Below are 16,351 nucleotides of genomic sequence, written 5' to 3'. Positions count from 1 at the left end.
TATCATTTAATTTTCTGGCAATAAATGTAAGATTATTAAATTATTGCAAGTGTGAAAATAGTTCTTTAAAAGTTAACTCCACTCTGCGGTCCTGGTGTGGAAGGAGAATAATTCATTAATTGAAATGGTTTCTGAAAGGATTTGTCAAGAAAGGTTGACTTTCTTTCCTTTATAAAAATCTTTTGAGATCTGTTTGTATTACATTTATAATAATTTAAAATATTTCAAAAAGATTTAGTACTAATTTTATTCCATATAATTTTTCCTTTTGGTAGTTCTAAACACACAGGAAAGCTCTGGGTTTCAAAGTGTTCATAGCCTAGTAACTTAAAGTTTCTATAATAGTTTTAGGTTGTCTTTTTTTAAAAAAGTTTTCCCTTATGATTAATGTGAGTGATCAGTGAAAAAAACAACTTGAATATCTACTATATTAAATTTTGAGCCAGCTATGGGAGACCCAAGCTGAAAATACAGCCTGGCTTAAATAGAGCTGGGGAAAAATTTTGTCCAAAACTTTTTTGGGGCAAAAAATACAGATTTGGGGATGCCAAAATGTTTATTGAATTTGTGGCAGTTTCACCAAATTGTTTATTTCAGGGCGGGAGGCAAAATAATAATATTGGAAAAAACGGAACCATTACGTTTTGACTGTTTTGGAATGGTTTTTGATTTTTTAATTCTAAATGACTTGGTTTGAAGTTTCCTATCATATTATTTAAAAAATTAACCTTAAAAAGGCTCAAAATAACATTTCATTTTGGGTTGAACAACACATTTTGTTTGACCTGAAATGAAAATTTTTAACTTTTTGGTTTGCTGTAAAAAAAAATCATTTCAGAACAGCCTACAAACAACAGGTGATGTTTGATTGTTTTAATTTTTGAAACTGCCAGCAAACTGAAAAATCAGTTATTCATACAATGCTTTGTCTTAAGTGAAACTTTATAGAACCACATTAGTACTAATTGTCATTTGAAATGTTGACCTCCCATATTGAAATGTATCAGACCACAGTCTTGCAACCTGCTCTGCACCTGCTGACCCCTGCACCCACCTGGAGTCCCATTGACCAGAGGGGGGTCTGAACTAGGGGTCTCTTTGTGTGGAGCCTCCTTTGACTTTTTAAAGCTATCGATTATGACTCCCTCTGAAATTAAAGGCTAACAAATCATATGGTAGAAGAACTATATTTGTTTAGTTTTGCATTTTTTGAAAGTAGAGCTTTTTCTCTACATCATATTTGATGAGTTGTTAAATTGATGCTACATTTGACCAATAATTAATGCAGCTAAGGCAACACTATTTGAATTCTCTAATATGGTAGTGGTAATGACATCTTCATTTCAAGTTGTTCTGGGATATTTTTAATGATTGTTTTTAACCTATGAGAAAATTTATTCTCAGCTGGATTCTTTCATTGTAGGTATTACTCTTTCAACTTTGTGGGTTTATTTATAATTATTATTGAAAGGATATAGTCTAGTGACTTTGAAAGGTATCCATTAAAAGACTTCAATAACAAGTGCACGACTTTGAAAGTCATGTTAGACCATGCGTAACATAACAACATCAAATATTTTAGAAATAGTATGATATGCAGACAGTACACAAGATTAATGTATCATATATAAGTAGTGGTGCGTGCATTTTTAGAGCTATCTATTCCTCTTGAATCTGCCATTGACATAAATGGTAGGTGCAAGAGCGTAACCCTTCATATACATACACAGGCAGGGTTTATACTACTGCCAAAACTGACCTATTTTATCTTACAAGTGAAGTCTTTGATACCTAGGCATTTGAAGAGCCACAAATACATGAGAAGAGTTGGAAAGGCTTGAGTATGATACATTTATGTTCTGTATATACTATTCGTTTCTTTAATGGCTGTAACTGTATTTACAACTGCAGGTCTGTCTGCAGTTAATGTACCTTAATAAATTTGATTGGTATTTAAGGGGTGACATCATTCAGATTTTTTAGTCCTGGTTCTTTGTAACTTATTCAAGGTCTGTTTTACTTTTTTCCATTCTCTTCTGCTGAAGCAGGAATTTCCTGACAACTGGCTTCAGCCAATTAGGAAACAAGATGTAGCACTACTTTCAAAACATAAATAATGTGAAATATATTCCGATGAGACTGTTTGCTTTTCTTTCAGATTAGATGATACCCTTATGATAGTCTAGTCTATACAGGTGGAAGTAAGTATATCTGATGTTATCAGCATCTTAAGATTTTAACCCTTACTATTACAACTTCTATTACAACTGTAATAACTGACAGTTTTCTTAACTTCAATTTAAGAAAATAAATAGCAGTCTTACTGTCATGGCAACATTAGTTCTGCTTTTTAAAAAATCATGTGTTGGTTGCAAAGAAAATATTAATTTTAAAACCAGAAATACTATTTTTTTCTTTTGGTTATTATAGTTGCAAGAGATGCTTATGGGTAGAATCCATACATTTTTAAACATGGCCTTTAGAAATATTTACATTGTCTTGCTGTTGAAACAGCTGGAAAATGTTCCCCTCCAAATCTAATAAATCAGAACAGGGGGTTCCTAAAGTATAGGGGCCAAAGGACTAACCGGGGAGGTATGGACAAACCTTAGCTTTTCTTTCTTCTTAAAGAAAAATAAAAGTCAGTCTCTAGTTGTTATGGATGCAAAGAAAACTTTCAAAATCTGAAGTGATTATAGCTAATACAGTGATGTCTGCCTGAGTTTGCAGAGAACTGGAAACGTGCTCTGGGTTGTGAACTATCCGTTCATTTCAATAAGTGCTAACTTGTATGTCAATGATAATACTTTAAATGTCAACGTTTTGTTAACAATTTTGCTGCTCATCAAAGCATGTAAGAAAGGAGAGGAAGTATCGTATTATGAAGATCTACACCAGCATTTCCTAAAGTGTGTCGGGCGTGGGAGAGGAGCACATGGGGTTGGGTTGTCTTAAAGGACTTGCTAGAGGAGAGCTGGGAAGATGTGTAAAATAAGATGGTTAGGCCTTTAACAATATATGCTGGGATTTCAGGATGGCATGACTAGTTTTGTTCTTCTAAATGGATTCTCAGCTTTCACAAGTTTGGGAAATACTTCGTCATTATTTTCACATGAACACCTTGATTCTTAGGGATATTGGGTCATAGTCTGACCTAGTGTCAGCCGGTGCAACTCCATTGACTTAAATTTCTGAATTTGGCCTAATCTATAGATTTTCAGGGCTGTAATATCTACACAATAGTCAATAATTTTACTCTTGAGGAGCTGTTATAATGAGGTAAAAATTAGCTAGCTTTCTCTCCTTCCTGCCTTTCCTGTGCCTCGGACTTAAGCAGTGCTTAACTGTGCTCTCTGCTGGCCGTTGCTTGAGCTTTTTGTTCATTCAATATGCATTGCCAGACTTCTCTGTAGCACTCCAGTAACTAGGAGGAGGAAGAGTACCAGAAAGGACACACATTCTGAAGCCATGCATCATGGGAACCTTCAGCAGCACTGCTTGTCTAGACTCACAACTCGTTATGAATTCTGAGCCTCCTCTCCTAGTCAGGATGTTACCAAGGAAGAAAAGAATTCAAGTGTGAGATCAGCTTGTCCCTATACCACACATTACCTGTTTTGGTTTGGTAGTAAGTTTGATACAATATTTAGCGGTTGGGGTGATGATATATGCAGGATGCCCATGACCCAGCATTTGGACCAGTTTGTTAATGTTTTCATCTCAGACTGTCAAGAACAATTGATACTCTTCAGCTGAATTGGTGTACTGTTCCCAGGGTGAGAAGTCCACCTTTAATATATACACAGTTGCACGGCTGTGGCAGTTGGGGCAAGTAATGCACAATCTGTGCAGTCTCCCTCATCCAACCAATGAAATTACTGCACGCAAATTAATGGTAGAGTAAGGGTTGTGATTGGTTGAGTTACCTCTAATATCACAATGGTTTTTCTAGGACTCTTGGAATTGCATAGATACAGGACTAAGTTGTACACTACATGGATATAATTTATAAAGTCAAAATGACTGAGAACTTAAAAGTATGTGTTTCCCAGAGCTGTCCCTTTTTTAGAGGCACAACCACCTAATTGTTACCCCACATAAGTGTTACTCTCACCATCTCTGATCAACTGTCATAACTGGAACAAATTATTAAACAATCCATTTGTAAGCACCTAGAAGATAATAAGGTTATAACGAATAGCCAGCATGTATCTTTCAAGAACTAATCATGCCAAACCAACCTAATTTCCTTCTTTGACAGCATTACTGGATAGGGGAGAAGCTGCAGATGTGACATACCTTGATTTCAGTAAGCCTTTTGACACAGTCCCACATAACATTCTCATAAGCAAACTAGGGAAATGTGGTCTAGATTAAATTACTTTAAAATAAAGTGAGTACACATTTGGTTGAAAGACCATATCCAAAGAGTATTTATCAATGAATCTCTGTCAAACTGGAAAGATGTATCTAGTGGGGTCCAGCAGGGGTCAATCCTAGGTCTGGTACTATTCAATATTTTCATTAGTGACTTGGATAATGAAGTGGATGGTGTGCTTATAAAATTTGTGCATGACACCAAGCTAGGAGGGGTTGCAAGCACTTTGGAGGACAGGATTAGAATTCAAAACAACCTTGACAAATTAGAGAAGTATATGAAACCAACAAGATGAAATTCAATAAAGACAAGTGCAGAGTACTACACTTAGGAAGAAAAAAAATCAAATGCATAACTGCAAAATGGGGAATAACTAACTAGGCAGTAGTTCTTCTGAAAAAGATCTGTGGTTTACAGTGAATCACAAATTGAGTGAGTCAACTTGACGTAGTTGCACAAAAGGCTAATAAAATTCTGGGGTGTGTTAATAGGGGTTTCATACGTAAGATATGGGAGGCAACTGTCCCACTCTACTCGGCACTGGTAAGGCCTCACCTTGAGTTCTGTGTCCAGTTCTGGGCATCATCGTGCTTTAGGAAAGATGTGAATAAACTAGAGAGAGTTAGGAGGAGAACAAAAAATTACGAATGGTTTAGAAAACCTGATCTATGAGGAAAGCATGATAAAATCTAGGCATGTTTAGTCTTGAGAACAGGAGACTGAGGAGGACCTGAGAACAGTCTTCAAATATGTTAAGGGCAGTTATAAAGAGGCAGCACAAGAAATAAAGGGCTTAATCTGCAGTAAGGGAGATTTAGGTTACATATTAGGGAAAACTCTCTAACTACCAGGATAGTTAAGTACTGGAATAGGCTTCTAAGGAAGGCTGTGGAATCCCCATCACTGGAGGGGTTTTTTTTCTGTAGAATAGGTTAGACAAATATAGTCAGGTATGGTATAGGTTTACTTGGTCCTGCCTCTGCAAAAGGGGGTGGACTTGATGACCTCTCAAGCTGCCTTCCAGCCCTGCATTTATATTATTCAAACTGCCACAGAGCCTTTGGACTCCAACATTTCTTCTGATTCTCACAGACAATATGAGTGAGTGAGGAAGACAAATGTGCGTGTTGTGCTGGGAGAGTTGTTGATTTGTGTGGGGTGTGTTCTCTGATGAGGGGCTGTGTGAGTTTCAGGTTATTGTGTGCATGGTTTTATGGGGGGTTGTGCTGGTTCTGTTGATTTGTGTAGGTGGCAATGAGGTGCATGGGTGTGGCACTTGGGCCAAGTAATCCACCACCTGTGCACTCTCCCTCATACAACCAATTAAACTGTTGCATGGAAATTACCTGTAGAGTAAGGGTAGTGATTGGTTGAGTTACCTCTGATGGCATGGCATAGATACATGCCTTACTTTTAGCAGTATGCTGCATGGGTGTAATTTGTAAAGTCACTTAAAACTTAAAAAATGGATGGTAATAGACCACAAAAGCCAGTGACGATTGATCCTGGGATAATCTGAACAAAAAGAGCTCTCAACCATACTTCTAGCTGCTTCTATCGCTTCACACTGAGGGCAGGTCTACACTACAGCTGGGATCAACGCTCTGAGATCAATCCACTGGCAGTCGGTTTAGCGTGTCTAGTAAAGACCCACCAAATTGACTGCAGATCACTCCCCAGTCGACCCCTGTACTCTACCCCTGACGAGAAGAGTAAGGTAAGTCAACGGGAGATTTTCTCCCATCTACCCCCCGCGGTATAGACCCCGCAATAACTCGACCTAAGGTACGTCGACTCCAGCTACGTTATTCATGTAGCTGGAGTTGCGTAGGGTAGGTCGACTTACTGCGGTAGTGTACACATAGCCTGACTCTACAGATATTTTAGGCTTTTGAGTGACACAGAGTGACATTCTTGTTTGAACGGTTTTGTGTTATAAACAAAGATGCAACATTTTCATATAATATTAGTAAACTACTGAGTTATTAGCAGATCAAGGAAAGGTGTGGGATTAGCACACATAATGTGGTATGCGTAACCTTGGTTGTTTAAAGTTCTTTTCCTTTTAAAATACTGTGCCTGTTTAGATCACTAATGTATTTTAATTGTTTCCATCTTTCAAAATATGTCTAGCGGGTTCAGTTTTTAGTTGTTGTTAGACAAATAAACCGGTATTAGATGCAGTGCTTTCTTCCTTTCAAACATAGTTTCAAATTATTGCTTAATGTGGTTTGAAGATTTTGCCAGAATATTCCCCCAGATCCTACTTTTGTATGAGGGTGGTTGATTACATCTATTTTTTTTTTTTCAGTTTACAAATGCCAATATATTCAGAAGAATGCAAACCCTGGGACCATTTGTCATCACACTTTGATTGTAGTTCATTTAATTATTGTATGTAGGAGGAAAAGCAAACAATTAGATGTCTGAGGGGGGATACATTGGAGTGTCAGGGCATGCTAAGCATTATTATTGCATCACATAGTTGTACAACCTTTGATTTTTTTCCCCACTGCCTTTAACACTTACCTGCCTGGATTTGGAAGATACACATCTGCAAAAAGACTTTGTTTAAAATATGTTAAAACATAAATATGGAAATACTCCTGAAACAAAATTAAATTAACAATAGTTCTGGGCTTTGGGGTGTGTGTGGCGGGGAGAATTAAAGCCCTCCCATGGGGGATGGGATGGTAGTAATTGCATCCTCCTTAAATAATAAGAAAAGTCAGAGGAAAATTAGGGTCCAAAATAAAGAACTCCAAACCCTCTCCCAGCAATATTTAGACAAGACAATTGAAACTCCAATTTAGAACCACTTATGGTGTCTTTCACTTTATTTTGCTTTCTAGGGTAGGCTCTAGAACAGTGATACTCAGACTGAGGCTCGCGAGCGCCGCAGGTGGCTTTTTAGTGTCTCCTGCGGCTCTTTGCCTCACATGATATTAAAACACTGTGTGATTTCATTATTAACCAATCAAGATTCTTTTACTATGTTATTAACCAATTATAGTTGATAAAATAATACTTGGCCAGTCATTTTGCTATGAGAATAATATGAAAAATAAAAATAAATAAATGAAACAATGAATTCACACTACTGTGGCTCTTTTGGGTAATGCTGATCTCTAATTTGGCTCCTGAACCACTGAGATCTGAGTATCACTGCTCTAGAACATGACAATTCTATCTAGGTAGAGCAACATACCTCCATGTCTGATACTGGAGGAAGAGAAGACATGGAGGGTTAAGTGAAAAGAGAAGAGCTAGTGTAAAGTGGTGAGGTGGCCTCTACTCCTCATCCACAAAGGAAAGCTGTACAACACCTTCAAAAGACGAGCCTGGGAGCTTAAATTCATAATTTTCCTAAAAAGAAAAGGAGTACTTGTGGCACCTTAGAGACTAACCAGTTTATTTGAGCATAAGCTTTCGTGAGCTTATGCTCAAATAAATTGGTTAGTTTCTAAGGTGCCACAAGTACTCCTTTTCTTTTTGCAAATACAGACTAACACGGCTGTTACTCTGAAACCTGTCAATTTTCCTAGACACTAGAAATCATGGACTGAATAGACACATTGGATTTTCCCCAACTTTTGACTGCAGAGGTACAACTGCCCACTTCACTTTGAATAGTTTCTTGCAAAATATGTTAATTTCAGATGCTAAACCAACTGCTCCACCTTGTATTTAGCTGTGCCACTCTGAGTACATTTCCCAGACCTGAAGAAGAGGTCTGTGTAAGCTCAAAAGCTGGTCTCTCTCACCAACAGAAGCTGGTCCAATAAAACATATTACCTCCCCGACTTTGCTTCCAATGGGCATTTTCAACTAATTCTTAATTCATAGTTAAGGCTAGAGTTTGGTGGTGGCCTCTTCTGGAAAAATCCAGTTCATTAGGTAGCTGGGACCATTACCAAAGGTTCTGTCCTTGTCCCTTGTAGCTCTGCCAAAGCTCCTTTGCTTTGACATAGCACTGTGCCATGTCCTGGACATATCCCTTCTTCACTTGCTCTGCAATCCACTTGTAGATCTTGACGTTCTGATGCCTGTTGTTCAGATGGGACTGGACAAGCTCCTTTCCTCAGAGGAAAAGGAAGTTAAGGACCTCCTGATGGGATCACACAGAAGCACAGGGCATGGCTGCTATAATGTGTATGCTACTCCGGGTTTGGGATCTTGTCACAAACTGGAATTGCAAATGTGTACATTTGTCTGTATGCCAGCAATTAAATGGGGAGGTGACATCTGCTCAGGATAACCCTGGAGCAGTAGAGGGCATGCAGGCCAATCCAGAAGCGAAGCAATGTACTCTAGGATAATAGTGAGAAGGGCTGCCAGAAGCAGCATAGTTAGTCTGAAATAGAGATGTGTCTACTAGAACCTCATACTGTATAATTATTCTGGAATATTGATGTCACTTCCAAAGCAAATTAAAGTGGGATAAGATAAATTGAAAAAAGAACTTGTGTGTGTAGAGGTGAATACCATCTGGTCCTCGTGACTTATTACTGTTTATCAGTTTGTTCCAAAACCTCCTCTAATGACACCTCAATTTGTGACAGTTCCTCAGATTTGTCACCTAAAAAGAATGGCTCAGGTTGGGGAATCTCCCTCGCATCCTGAGCCACAAAGAAGTCAAAGAATACAAATAATTCATTTAGTTTCTCCACAATGGCTTTATCTTCCTTGAGTGCTCCTTTAGCATCTCAATCATCCAGAGGCCCCCCTCGTTGTTTAGCAGGCTTCCTGCTTCTGATGTACTTTAAAAAATGTTTTGCTATTACTTTTTGAGTCTTTGGCTAGCTGTTCTTCAAATTCTTTTTTGGCCTTCCTAATTATATTTTTACATTTCATTTGCCAAAGTTTATGCTCCTTTCTATTTTCCTCAGTAGGATTTAACTTCCACTTTTTAAAGGATGCCTTTTTGTCTCTCATTGCTTCTTTTACTTTGTTGTTTAGCCAGAGTGGCAATGGCCTATCTACATTGTGATGGGGTTCCATTAAAATTTAAAAATATGCACACAAATTATAGTTTTAAAAGTTAAAATACAAAATTCATTTCAGGTAGGCATCTTGGAAGGAGGAGGGTTTTCAGAAGACACTTTTATGACTATAGTGATAGTGTCTATCAGCATGTTAAGGCACTTAAAATGAATTTAGGGGGAGGGATAGCTCAGTGGTTTGAGTATTGGCCTGCTAAACCCAGGGTTGTGAGTTCAATCCTTGAGGGGGCCATTTAGGGATCTGGGGCAAAAATTGGGGATTGGTCCTGCTTTGAGCAGGGGGTTGGACTAGATGACCTCCTGAGGTCCCTTCCAACCCTGATATTCTATGAATCTGTGTGGAAAGTTTACCTAGAACGACTATTAGATTTCTCCCGGTTAATAGTCAAGATTTCTTAAAATAGTTCTAGACACTTGTGCGTTTGGTGAGAGGTCAGGGGAGGTAGGAGAAAAAGTGGTTTTCTCTTCTCCAGACATGTTAGATGTTTTACTGGATGGTGATGGATATTTTTCAGGTGTACAGTAGCTATTTAGAACTTACTGCTTTGGATACATGTGTCATAGATCTGGACAGGCACTCCTTTCTAGCCACTCACTGGACTGCTCTGAAAGGAATCCAAGCTTCTGTGTTCCCTGGATTCCTAGGTATGTTAAGCTTATGGAGCATCAGCAGACCGCAGGCTCTCTTTCTTCCCTTGGTTTCTCTGGCGTATTTCTTACCCACTCACTCTGTCTGCGACCCTATCATGGAAACATAGTCCTGCAGCCCATGTATCTTAGGCTCCTAGGACCGGTGCTGAACCCAAAGACACCCCCATTGCTTAAATGCATCCTGTCCCAGAACTCTACCCCAAAGGTATGGAGCTTGTGGTTACAATTTAATTTTCTCCAGACACATGCAGTGGATGAGAAGTATTTAACACAGAGAGAGAAAGGTACTTTGCACAGAGTCCAACATCTTAATGCTCTTTTACTTAATCATATAAAGCACAAGAGTACAGATGATACAAAACAATAAACTTCTAACAGCATTGTACCTCACTAGCTCACCCTTTCCTTGTGAGACCATCTGGATCCAGGCATGAAGGCAGGCTCCCCATGCTTCTCCTTCATGTATTGGCAAAAATGGCCCTGGAGCAGAACAGTTTCTGTTCTTTAAAAACCTTTTAGCCCCTTCTGTCAGGTGATATCCTTGCCATCCACCTATATGAGCACAAACCCCTGCCAGGTGACTTTGTTGCCAAGACGACCTCTCCCCTGCTAAACCTGTTCCCCCAGTTGGGAGCCAGTCTGTTATCTAGAGCAGTTACATTTCAATAGTCAAAGCATTTTAAGTCAATGACTCTTTTGTTATTCTTTTGCCGCCAGCCTTTGTATCTCAACCCAATGTGGAGGCAAACAGACCATAAAGAAAGCAAAAGGCTGCACATTTAGAATGGAGTTTGAAGCTTGGTAATAATACACAGGGTTAATAATCTTACACAGAATTCATACCTTGTACAGACATTGCCAAATAGTCATAACATGTAAGTCAGTGCAGAGAAGTTCTGGCTTGATCCAACTGAAAGGCTCCACCATGTTGACTGCTGGTCAACAGAAACTCTGAGAACTTCCTGTGCTTGCCAGCCATGCAGGCCATTGTCCTATTCTAAAAGGTAAGCCCCTCACCTCTAGCACCCACAGAATGCCAGAGAAGACATTTTATGGTCATGCTTTTTCCAGGCCAATCACCTCTGCTGAAAAGCCTTTCTCTTACTATACCAATCTCAATCCATCTGTCTTGTATGTTTGAGATTCTGGACACAAAATCTTGCTGGCCTCACTCGCACAATTCCCCTTAGCTTCAGTGGGAGTCTTGTGAGAGGAAGGTGAGCAAGATTTAACCTGGTGTCTTGCAGGGTACGGTCTGGATCTAATGTAAGCACTGATCCTGCGGTCAAATTACATGGGCATATCCTTATATCCAGAGCAGTTCCACTGAAGTGAATGACGCTGCTTATGGATGCAAGAGTCTGACTGCACAAATCTGATTGCAGGATTGGGGGCTTAAACTGTAAGCCTCTCGGAGCAGGGGCTGTGTCCTCTTTTACATACCTGGCAAGCTTTAGGCACTAAGCAAATAGTTAATAAAATGGGAATTGTAAACTTGGGAATAATGTTCGTTAAGACTCTGACATATTCAGGCCTGATCCAGCACTCATTAAAGCAAATGGGGAGACTTCCATTCGCTTCGGTGGAGGTTAGATCAGCTCTTCAGTGCATAAGTGGTGAATTCCTTGGTTCAAGGAACATCTGTCAGCTGGGATGGAATTGTAAACATGCCTTGGCCTGAACCCATCTTCCCTGCACTTATCCCGAGTGATGGGTATTCTGTTTTGTTTTTTTTAAAAGACAAATAAAAGCAATCTCTGTCCAGAAGCTGACCCAGAACATGCCTCTCCAGTCATGGCTTTTCAGAGGTATTATGCTTGCTCAGGCTGTGTAACCCCAAGTGAGGAAATGGCCTTCCCTGGGAATCATGACTTCCATAGCATGGGAGGTATTTGCATAAGCTGTCATTTTCCATCTCTGCCCCCTGCTTTTGAGAACTGCACAGCTCCTGACCAAGGAGTAGGAATACTTTAGCAGTTTTTTGGCTTTCCCCTAGAGCTTCAGTTAGCTATAAAGCTTGCATCTGTTGTCTTCTGAGGCTTGTGCAGCCTGGAAGGCATGGATATTTAGTTCTGGATCAGGTCACTAATTTGAGGGATAGAACAATTTTGAGCATTACTTTTAAACTTTGAAGAAACTTATGTCTAGTTTGTATTTTGTTGTTATGGTAGTGAGAAGCTCTGGACTCAGCCAGGCCAAAGAAAAGATGGGGTAAAAACCTACATAAAGATCTATTTCATGTTGCCTTTAAAGTTCCCTACATGGAAAGAATATATATAAATTTGCACAGATTTTGGTCCATGTCCTTCAGCAGCTCAGAAGAATTGCCAAGAGATAAATGTAAACTTAAACTTGAGGGAGCAAAGAATACTTCTGCACAGTTGCATCAAATATACTCGGCTCTCTCCCCAAGACTTTAATATTTAAAATTAAAGAAGTTTCCTTCTTTTAAAAAAAAAAGGAGTACTTGTGGCACCTTAGAGACTAACCAATTTATTTGAGCATGAGCTTTCGTGAGCTACAGCTCACTTCATCAGATGCATACTGTGGAAACTGCAGAAGACATTATATACACAGAAACCATGAAACAATACTTCCTCCCACCCCACTCTCCTGCTGGTAATAGCTTATCTAAAGTGATCATCAAGTTGGGCCATTTCCAGCACAAATCCAGGTTTTCTCACCCTCCGCCCCCCACACAGAAACTCACTCTCCTGCTGGTAATAGCTTATCCAAAGTGTCCACTCTCCTTACAATGTGCATGATAATCAAGGTGGGCCATTTCCAGCACAAATCCAGGTTTTCTCACCCCCCCCACCCACACACACAGACTCACTCTCCTGCTGGCAATAGCTCATCCAAACTGACCACTCTCCTTACAATGTGTATGATAATCAAGGTGGGCCATTTCCAGCATAAATCCAAGTTTAACCAGAACATCGGGGGGGGGGGGGGGGGTAGGAAAAAACAAGGGGAAATAGGCTACCTTGCATAATGACTTAGCCACTCCCAGTCTCTATTTAAGCCTAAATTAATAGTATCCAATTTGCAAATGAATTCCAATTCAGCAGTTTCTCGCTGGAGTCTGGATTTGAAGTTTTTTTGTTGTAAGATAGCGACCTTCATGTCTGTGATTGCGTGACCAGAGAAATTGAAGTGTTCAACTGGTTTTTGAATGTTATAATTCTTGACATCTGATTTGTGTCCATTTATTCTTTTACGTAGAGACTGTCCAGTTTGACCAATGTACATGGCAGAGGGGCATTGCTGGCACATGATGGCATATATCACATTGGTGGATGTGCAGGTGAACGAGCATCTGATAGTGTGGCTGATGTTATTAGGCCCTGTGATGGTGTCCCCTGAATAGATATGTGGGCACAGTTGGCAACGGGCTTTGTTGCAAGGATAGGTTCCTGGGTTAGTGGTTCTGTTGTGTGGTATGTGGTTGTTGGTGAGGTATTTGCTTCACGTTGGGGGACTGTCTGTAGGCAAGGACTGGCCTGTCCCAAGATTTGTGAGAGTGTTGGGTCATCCTTCAGGATAGGTTGTAGATCCTTAATAATGCGTTGGAGGGGTTTTAGTTGGGGGCTGAAGGTGACGGCTAGTGGCGTTCTGTTATTTTCTTTGTTAGGCCTGTCCTGTAGTAGGTGACTTCTGGGAAATCTTCTGGCTCTATCAATCTGTTTCTGGGGGGTGGGGGGTGAGAAAACCTGGATTTGTGCTGGAAATGACCCACCTTGATTTTCATACACATTGTAAGGAGAGTGGACACTTTGGATAAGCTATTACCAGCAGGAGAGTGAGTTTGTGTGGGGGGGGGGCGGAGGGTGAGAAAACCTGGATTTGTGCTGGAAATGGCCCAACTTGATGATCACTTTAGATAAGCTATTACCAGCAGGAGAGTGGGGTGGGAGGAAGTATTGTTTCATGGTCTCTGTGTATATAATGTCTTCTGCAGTTTCCACAGTATGCATCCGATGAAGTGAGCTGTAGCTCACGAAAGCTCATGCTCAAATAAATTGGTTAGTCTCTAAGGTGCCACAAGTACTCCTTTTCTTTTTGCGAATACAGACTAACACGGCTGTTACTCTGAAACCTTTCCTTCTTTTGTGCATGCATGGGGTTTTTTTGCTGTCTACCATTCACACATATCTCCTTTGAAACTTTGCATTTATTTCCCTAACGGTTTTTTTCTTCTCCCTACTAGGCAAACATTTTGTTTTGCTGCTGTTCTAATGCTGCCATAGCCAAAGTGACTGCCTTTCATGACTTCTGTTTCTTAACTATTATTGTGACATTTTTTGGCAGTCTTAAAAAAAATTCTGGAAATTTAATTGTGATCGCAGACTGCCTTGCACTCCAGAAATTGCTGCTTCTTTGCTTCAGGACATACTAACGTGTTTGAAAACTAGGAAGAGCTCATACGAAATACACATTGATTCTGTTGCTGATCTCAGTTACACTTGTTTCAGTGTAATTTCCTGTGTGTTACTGAAGATTATTCCTGTGTAAGTGAGATCAGAATCAGACCATGACGTTTTGGTATGATTACGGCAAAGTAACAGCATTTGATTACTGTATTACATATTAATATCAGTGAAGGATTTAAAATATCTTTTTTGTGTTTCTGCATATAATGTCATTTTGTTAACGATGGGCAAAATCTAAACCCCATAGATCCAAATATCCTCAAACTTTCAGGAAGTTCAAATCTAAACTTTCTGTCTGAGAGGGAGCTATCAACTAACTGTAGACTTGGCAAAATTCAGGTGTTTTTTTATAATTTTGATGGATAATGTTGATTTTCATTTTTAAATTTTATCAATTTAAATTTTCACAGTTGTGGGAAATTGGAGGTGGGGAGACAGTAATTACTGAATGACAGCAGACATTCAGGTTTCAGAGTAGCAGCCGTGTTAGTCTGTATTCATAAAAAGAAAAGGAGTACTTTTCATTGGATGCTGTAGCTCACGAAAGCTTATGCTCAAATAAATTTGTTAGTTTCTAAGGTGCCACAAGTACTCCTTTTCTTTTAGCAGACATTCAATAATTCAAAAAGTTAAAGCTTTATAATCGCTAAAAGACCAAATAAATATCCTTAAATCAAACTCTAGTAAGTTTTCAAGTAGCATTTTTCTTACTTAGCCTATCTATACATTTTGATTATCAAAGATGGAAATATTTTTTCCGACGTTCGTGTGTACTGTGAAATCAACACTTGCCAGTAAAAATCTAATCCTTCCAAGCTTAACTGTATCTCTGCTGTATGATGTGCTTTAAATCCTGGATAAACTTCTTCACATAAGATTATACATTTTTTTAAACTACTGGTATATCAAATATGGGGATGTAAACAGGAAAACAATCCCTTTAATATGCTAATTAGCATTTCTAGATTCATATGGAGGAATGGGAAACCTATAGTTTTGTAGTGAGACATCTCGTTCCGTTGAGTTTTTGTGGATTGATAGTGCAACAGGACTATGCGAAAATTCCTACACACATATTTGTGGGAAACCACACCTTTGCACACGCAAAGATTCCTGCATATGATCAGTTAGGTGCTCATGTAAACATGCAGTTCTGTGTGTACAGTAGGTGTGTCTTTGTGGCTTTACTTGCTGTATCTGCAGCTGAAAATGTGACTAATTTTAAACAGTCTTGTACTATGGAGATACTAACAGCTTTTAATACTAACTAAAAATTATCTATATGTAAGTTCCTTACATATGTGAGATTTTTATCATGCTGTATATTAAACCGGCAAACATTACGAAATGTTATTTTTTATTGCTAAATGCATGTATAATAAGCTTGTAATGCTCAAGGCTAAGTTTCTAGTTTTCAGTGTGAGTTGTTCCTTCACAATTCTGTTGCTTCCATTTTTTCTTTACATTTTTAAATGTTTTTTGTAGTTCAGAAGTTGCTTTTTGCCTCATTGCAGTGCTTTCTTAGGACACAGCATCAGGTAATAGAAGTAGACGGGAAATGTGCTATTGCTCTCCAGAGGATGATTAAACAAGTCTGAAGAAGTAACCTGATGTTCCCACAAAAACGCTCTTATATAACAATATGGGATTGTTAACTATGTTTTCCCCAAGTATTGAACAGATTTTTAGAAAACATTTTTAGAAAACATGGTCTCACATTAAATCAGACATTGTGGTTCAAGAAATAATCATGATACACACAATAAAGAAGCATAATAAATGAAATAAATTATTACATACTTAAAGCCCTATCACAATTGGTTCTTGTTTAAATTCTTCAAAAATAACTTTACAATCCTCCACCAATCTTTGGAGCACGCTTATAA

General features: G+C 39.0%; 1 protein-coding gene and 1 long non-coding RNA gene across 13 annotated transcripts in view; both read left to right on the top strand.

Annotated features, from left to right (window-relative positions):
- SLC25A21 (solute carrier family 25 member 21) overlaps positions 1 to 16,351 on the top strand; it is a 373,699-nt gene that overhangs the window by 36,382 nt on the left and 320,966 nt on the right. The gene's annotated exons all lie outside the window — the stretch shown is intronic.
- The window catches only part of LOC122466375, a 29,934-nt gene that overhangs the window by 11,818 nt on the left and 1,765 nt on the right, over positions 1 to 16,351 (top strand). The window contains exon 2 of the long non-coding RNA XR_006291810.1: positions 5,868 to 5,870. This is a non-coding gene — a long non-coding RNA (uncharacterized LOC122466375). The remainder of the gene's footprint in view (positions 1 to 5,867; positions 5,871 to 16,351) is intronic.

The sequence above is a fragment of the Chelonia mydas genome, chromosome 6 (genome assembly GCF_015237465.2).
Source record: "Chelonia mydas isolate rCheMyd1 chromosome 6, rCheMyd1.pri.v2, whole genome shotgun sequence".
Lineage (NCBI taxonomy): Eukaryota > Metazoa > Chordata > Testudines > Cheloniidae > Chelonia > Chelonia mydas.
Note: the sequence above shows the minus strand (reverse complement) of the source record. Positions and strands in the feature narration are given on the sequence as shown.